We start from the raw sequence: 8,152 nt of genomic DNA, 5'->3' as shown, positions 1-8,152 counted from the left end.
TATTTTACAACGTTTTATTTTATGAATACCCTGACTGATTTTTACAGAAATATTTATATTTACTGCTTTTGTTTTTTTGTTTTTGTGTGTGTGTGTTTTTGTTTGTTTTTACTTTTCATATTCTCACTTATGGTCTTCCTTTCCACTCAAAGAGTCCCCTTTAATATTTCTTGTAAGGCTAGTTTAGTGGTCATGAACTTCGTTAGTTGTTGTTTGTCTGAGAAATTATTTATCTTTATCTTTCTTTTATTCGGGATGATAGCCTTGCTGGATAGAATATTCGTGGCTGCAGATTTTTCCCTTTCAGCATTTTGAGGATATCATGACACTCTCTTCTAGCCTGCAAAGTTTCCACTGAAAACTCCACTAATAGCCTTAAGAGGTTTCCCTTGTATGTAACTGTCTTGTTTTCACTAGCTGCTTTTAAATTTTTTTCTTTATCGCTGCCTTTTGTCATTTTAATTATTAAGTGGCTTGGTGTGGACCTCCTTGGGCTGAATTTTTGGGGGCATCTCTGTGCCTCCTGGACCTAGATATCTGTTTCCTACCCCAGATTAGGGAAGTTTTCAGCTACTATTTCTTCAAATAAGTTTTCTGCTCCCTTATCTCTCTTCTTCTTCTGAGATCCCTATAATGTGGATATTACTATGTTTGATGGAGTCACTGAGTTCCCTAGACTATTCTCAATTTGTATAATTTTCTTTCCTTTCCTTTGATCAGCTTGGTTATTTTCTTTTACTCTGTCTTCTAGGTCATTAATTTGTTCCTCTGCTTCATCTAGACTCCTATTTATTCCACCAAATGTATTTTGGATTTCATTTATTGTGTTCTTGATGTCTGATAGGTTATTTTTTATCTGTGTAAGGGTCTCGCTGATATCCTCCACTCTTTTCTCCTGTCCAGTGAGTATCTTTATGATCATTACTTTAAGTTCTCTATCAGGTATGTTACTTATATCCATTTTGCTTTGATCTTTTGCTGTGGGTTGGTCCTCTTCTTTCATTTAGGTCCTCTTCTTTCATTTCTCTGTCTCCTCATTTTATCTGACTTTCTGTGTCTGTTTCTGTGTGTTAAGAAAGTTAGCTACCTCTCTTGCTCTTAACAATAATAACCTTATGAAGTAGAGGTCCTATAGTGCCCTGCAGTACAGTCCCCTATTCCCCAGGGCCTGGCACTTCAGGGGTGTCTCCTATGTTGTGTGTGCTCTGATGTTGAGTCTTAGCCTCCCTTTCCTTCAGTCTAGTTGTCTGCAAAGGTTCTCTTTGCCTATTGTGGACAATGTTTGGTCTCCAGCAGAGGTGGAGCACATCATAACAAGGAGTGCAGTAGTCTGCTTGCAAAATAAGATCTCCTCCCACCACCACCAGAACTGAGGTCCTGCACAATGTGCAGGTGAGGAGATGTGGTACTGGCAGGGTTTACCCAGGTCTTCTGGAGGAGGAGCTGGCAGCACAAGAAGCTTGACTTCCCACTTGAAAGATGAGAATTTTAGTCCCTTAGAAACTTCCCACCTCCTCTTGCAAGTTCCATTAAAACATACTTTCTTCTATTGGTTATCTTAATAACTCTAAAAACTATACTGAAACCCCTGTTTCTTATTCAAACTTAACAGTATCTCTTAACTTCCTATTATGAAAGATTAGAAAACTTGGGCCTTTTTTGATGACAGATGATAGCCACACTTGCCATGAGCATAGCATAATGTACAAACTTGTGGAACCTCTATGTTAGACACCTGAAACTAATGTAACATTGTGTGTCAACTATACTTCAATTTAAAAAAGAAGAGAAGAAAAGGCAAGAAAACTTGGGCTCATGAGTTATTCTGAACCTCCTCTCCTTGCTCTTATACTCTGGGGTAGAAGGATACATTCTAATAGTTCTTACAGACTTTTAAATATATTTTATATTCATGAAGTTTACAATATTTACGTTCTACTCTTTAAGTATAACTAAGTCTTCTATGTTTAATCTAAGTTGATCCTAGATATCAATTACAAGTAAAAAGTACTTATATCTTATTGTATACTGAAATTATTTAATACAGTGGGAAGGTAGAAAGACAAGAGAATCTGTTCAAAAAAGTCATAGTCCAAACATAGAGCAATCTGAAGTAATGAAGAGATTTTGAGCAATTTTTGTTGTATAAAAAAAATGAAAGCATTTGAACTCGACAGTTCACAGATTTTAACAACATGCATGGTTTAGTATCATATGATTGCATTTATTTCTCTACTGGATTAACTATATTATGTGATTTTTATTATATAAATAAATAATAGAAACAAAAACAAAAATGAACTATTGGGACTTCATCAAGATAAAAAACTTCTGCACAGCAAAGGAAATAGTCAACAAAACTAAAATGCAACCTACAGAATGGGAGAAGATATTTGCAAATGACATATCAGGTAAAGGGCTAATATCCAAGATCTATAAAGAACTTATCAAACTCAACACCAAAAAAACAAATAATCTAGTCAAGAAATGGGCAGAAGACATGAACAAACATTTCTCCAAAGAAGACATACAAATGGCCAGCAGACACATGAAAAAATGTTCACTATCACTTGTCATAAGAGAAATACAAATCAAAACCACAATGAGATACCACCTTACACTAGTCAGAATAGCTGAAATTAACAAAACAGGAAACAACAAACATTGGCAAGGATGTAGAGAAAGGGGAACCCTCTTACACTGTTGGTAGGAATGAAAGCTGGTGCAGCCACTCTGGAAAAGAGTATGGAGATTCCTCAAAGTTAAAAATAGAGCTACCCTATGACCCAGCAATTGCACTACTAGGTACTTACCCCAAAGATACAGATGTAGTGTAACAAAGGGGCACCTGCACCCCAATGTTCATAACAGCAATGTCCACAATAGCCAAACTGTGGAAGGAGCCAAGATATCCTTTGACAGATGAATAAATAAAGAAGACGTGGTATATACATATACAATGGAATATTACTCAGCCATCAGAAAGGATGAATACTTTCCATTTGCATTGACATGGATGGAACGGAGGGTATTACTCTAAGTGAAATAAGTCAATTGGAGAAAGACAATTATCATATGGTTTCACTCATATTTGGAATATAAGAAACAGTGCAGAGGACCATAAGGGAAGGGAGGGAAAACTGAATGGGAAGTCATCAGAGAGGGAGACAAACCATGAAAGACTCTTAAGTATGAGAAACAAATTGAGGATTGCTGAAGGGGAGGTGGGTGGGGGAATGGGGTAACTGGAATGGGCATTAAGGAGGGCACATGATGTGATGAGCACAGGGTGTTGTACGTAACTGGTGAATTGTTGAACACTACATCTGAAACTAATGATGTACTATGTGTTGGCTAAATGAATTTAAATTAAAAAATGGAAAAAAATAAATGATTGCAAAACATTTAAAAACACAAGTTAAATTGAAAACCTTCAGCAATATTTTATGCCAAGAATCTCTTTTGTCACCATGGTCAGCAAGGCTTCTCTCACTAGGCCTGCAACAATATGTATTAATTCATTAGGTGAAAAATAATCACTGAATTGAGAGCATTTTCTAAATATTTTTTTAATCCTATAAGCAAAGGCCATATTTTGTTGACATTTAAAAAATGATTAAGCCACTAGGAGTTCAAAGTGTCACTGAGTCTTTGTTTTTTATTTTAATTCTTAAAGCACTCATTCATGGAAAGATTTAAGCATTTGGAGGTAGCAGGTACTGGTTTATCTATCCACTGAAAGGATTGGCTAGGTTGCCATATATCCATGAGAATGCCTGGGGGAGAACAAAGTAGAGCTGTAGGTATAGCTTTACGGCAGAACCCTACCTGATGTGCACACCAGAGTCTAACCTTTCATGTGTAATGAGACAGTAGAGCTTCTTCTGAAGCCAGGAAAAAGTTCTGCACCAACCTTCCACACTGTGTCAGCATCAGGTGTCTCACTGCTGGTGGGACAAAGGAAGCTAATCTCTGCAATACAGAAAAAAGAAGAATCTAGCCTTAAATCCAAATCCCCTGCTTATCTAGACCCCATGTAAAAAGACACCACCAACTCAAGCCAGACCTCAAGGGCCACACTCCTTACTTAACTTATATTTTAGTCATGACATAAAATAGCACAAAGTGGTTTTGTAAGCACAACATAGTACTTACTTATGTATTGTCTACTTAAATCTTAATGGTTCCCCATATATTCACACATGTATGCAACTGCCTTACCCTGGTGTAGAGAGCACTGCATAACCCGACCTATTTTTCTTTCTTCAGTCTCCTCTCTTGTACTCACCACATTACTCTGTTCCAGCCATTTTGGCCTTCTTTGTTTCCTCCAAACCACCAAGTCTGAGAGCCTTTGTGCTAGCCACACTCTCTGATGGTAATGTCATGTCCTGAGTTTTTGCCTGGCTGGCTCTTGCTTGTCAGTCAGATCTCAAGTAACCATCACCTCCACAGCAAGATTCTCCCAACCAACCAATCAGCATAGACATCTTGACATTCATTATCACTTGGACTAATTTTATTATTTGCATTGCATACATTATTACCAAATATTTTTGTTGTCTGGTTATTTTTTTATCTGTTAATTATCCATCTGTCAATTCTCCCCCACAAAAAAGCAACATACAAATTCTATGAAAACAGAGACCTATCACAGTCACCAATATAACCCAGTGTTTGTACTGGGTAGTACAGTGTATATGTAACAGGTAATAAATATATATTTGTTGAATAAAAGAATGACTACATGAATGCTCTAGTCCAACTTTCCTGACAACACGGCCTAGAAAGCCAGCATATCTTATCTTCTGCTGGCCATACCCACAGTGGCCTTTCTTTCACCATTCCTACTACCCTCCACTGGAGCTTTGACAACTCCAAGTTCAGGTTGATCTTGAGAGGCCTCTCAGTCTAACCAGGTCGCTTGTATCCTTCTCTTCTTCAGACAGTCCATAATGCAAAAGAACAGTCTAATTCAGCTCTAAAGATAAGGACTCCACTTTATGTTCTCACCCCAAGTATCCCAGAAAGGAGGTAGCATGAAATCCAGAGGGCAAAGGGTAGTTTGGCTATGGAATATATTCCCTTGTCTGGGGCCCAATTTTAGATCACTGAAAGAAAGAAATGATTCAGTTACTGGGGACCTGACACATTCGCATCCTATAAGAGAAAAAACTGAAAAGCCACCTGTTGCATCTTCCGAATAATCCAAGAAATTATCACTTAGCTAAATTAATACATATCTAGAGTCACAGACATTCTTCCACATTGATTAAGCTGCTCTGAGTTCTTGATGGATTTTCAGAACCAAGGAGAAACTACATGGGAACTGCCATAGGAATATATCTGTGATGGGCCACCCAAATCAAGCCCTGGGTTGTGATAACATTTAAACAAGTCTTTCTAAACAGAAATACTGTTGAAGAGACAACTATGAATCATGTTGCATGAAAAGTTAATTCCTTTGGCAATAAATATATAATTTATTGCAGTTTCATTGGCTTACCAACTATTGCACAATATTAATGTAGATGACTCTTGAGCAAAGTCTTCCAGGAAACAAACTGGACTGAACTTAAATGCATCTATATTTCTTATTCTATTTAGATAAGATGATATTAATTTATAAGTGGCTGTATCCATGACAAGTAGCCTGTTTCACATTGCCCTGTGATCACTTATGTACAGGATACGTGATGTAAACGCTTGGATAGACACACAAATTTAATATTCAAAGACCAAATCAAGAATCTAGGAAGCATGGAAGACTGAAAGACAAGCTGAAATGTTAGGGCTATTAAATATTAATATCAATCCTTTCTCAAACATAAATTTTACTACATTTTATAGTTTACAAAAGTAATTCACATTTTCATACTATTTCACTTAACCTTCACTAAACTTTATGAAGCTTAAATGAAGATTTTATTCTGTACATTTTATAGATCATCAAAGAACTGACTCTCATAAGGGTTTTTCCATGCAAGTTCTAAGCTCCATATTTTGGTTTATACACTTCCTAGGTGTCCCCAATGCGCCAGCTAGATGCTGTAGAATCCAAGATGAACATGACTGGATTCCTGCTTAGATCTCTTGAAAGAGACAGAGAGTTAAACAATTTCAACTGAATGTAATAAGCACTCTAGTGGAGGTTATCATACCTATTACCTGGCAATACAAGGAACTGAGCACATATCTCTGTACAAGTTCTATGTCATTATGTGGGCACATAACTGTATTGTATACTCTTTAGCCAACTGTTTTGGTTGAAAGTCTGATATAATCCATATTCTGAAAAACAAATGCACTAATATGACAAAGATATTCTTGCCAAAGTATGATCTCATATTAATAATAAGAGAAGGTTAAAAGTTCCTGTTTAGGATTCTTACAATCAGAAAGTCAAGGTGACTAGGGTCATTGTGGTTTGCCCAGAACTGAGGGGTTTGCCAGGACACTGGACTTGCAGTGCTAAAACCCAGAGAACCCCAGACAAAAAAAGGATAATCAACTTAAGTCAAAGTTAGGAAATCATTAAGCAAGTTTATTATCTCAAAAACCAATTTCACGGGTCTCAGGAATTCAGCTGAATAGGGATCAAATCATTCTGAACACCTACGAACTCAACAGGAGATCGAAGAAGAGAGTAGCAACAACTCTCTGAACAGAGAAGTGACCACTTACTGGAAGGTAGGACTTGCAGAGAAGTGAATCCAAGGCGATATTCGGGAGGATAGACGGCTGGGGAGGGGGACTCCGTCGGCCGCTTCTGGAAAGTGCTAGAGCAGCGGAGCACAAAATCGAAACTTTTAGAAGTCGGCTCCGCTGAGGGACGTCGCTCCAGTGGATAAGCTGAGGTTGGAACCCTCATGGGACAGTGGGGTCTCAGGACCCTTGGGGTCACAGAAAGACCGGGGGTGCCTGAGTGCGGCAGAGCTCCCAGGTATCAGAGCGGGGAAGCCGGCTACAGAGACGGAGCTGAGGCGCGGCCTCTCAGGTCGGGGTTGCCATAAACTGTGATCCACGGCCCAGTTGGGCCACTGCTCCTCCAGTAGGGACCCAACAAGCAGCAGAGCAGGAGAACTTCCCCTTCCTCCCCTGGGAGGAGCGGCGTGGGAGCGCACCTGCAGGGATCTGCTGGGTTTGGAGACTACACACAGGGTCGGGTGCCAGAGATAGAAACGCTTCACAGGGGAGGTGAGCACGGAGTGCGGCCGGAGACCGGGGAGACGGGAGTGATTGACTGCTTTTCCCTGGGGGCGCACTGAGGAGCGGGGCTCCCCCGGGCGGAGATTGGGAGGCCACCATTTTCACTCTCATCCTCCAAAGCTGTACAGAAAGCTTGCAGGGAACAAAAGCTCCCGAGAACAAACCCGAGCAGATTGCTTAGCCTGGACCGACAAGGGCGGGGCAGTTCCGCCTCCGGCAAAGACATTTGGGAACCACGGCAACAGGCCCCTCCCCCAGAAGATCAGCACAAACAGCCAGCCAAGACCAAGTTTACCCATCAATGAGAACGGGAGAACTCCAGTGCTAGGGGAATACTGCACATAGAATTCATGGCTTTTTTACCATGATTCATTAGTTTTTCAAAGTTAATTTTTTAACTTTTTTTTTGAATTTTTCTTTTTCCCTTTTTCGACCAACATCTGAACAATCCCTTTTTAAAAAAAAAAAAAGCATTTTTATTTTTCATTTTTAGAGTCATATTCTATCCCTTCATAGTAGTCACCCTTATTTTTAGCATATATATATATATATATAAGTTGTTCTCTCTTTAAAATTTTGAGATACAGTTTCTTCTAACAGATCAAAATATATCCTAAATCACTAGTGTATGGCTTTGTTCTAGTCTCCTGCCTGATCACATTCTCTCCCCTTTTTATTTAAATCTTTTCTTTTTTCAAACAATGTCTTATCTTATCAATTCCTTTTATAAAATCTTTTATAATTTTCATCTTTACAGTCATCTTCCATCCCTTCATTGTATCAACCCTTATTTTGTACATACATAAGTCTTTCTTTCTTTAAAATTTTAGGAGGCACTTCCTTCTAACAGACAAAATACACCCAAAATCTAGTGTGTAGCACTGATCTATGCACTAGCCTGATCATATTTGATCATATTTTGTTTTTGTTTGGTTTGTTCTGG

This window comes from Callorhinus ursinus, unplaced genomic scaffold (assembly GCF_003265705.2).
Source record: "Callorhinus ursinus isolate GAN/ISIS: 27379988/994484 unplaced genomic scaffold, GSC_fseal_2.0 scaffold3, whole genome shotgun sequence".
NCBI classification, from domain to species: domain Eukaryota; kingdom Metazoa; phylum Chordata; class Mammalia; order Carnivora; family Otariidae; genus Callorhinus; species Callorhinus ursinus.
The sequence above is the reverse complement of the archived record's forward strand: the minus strand, read 5'-3'. Positions refer to the sequence as shown.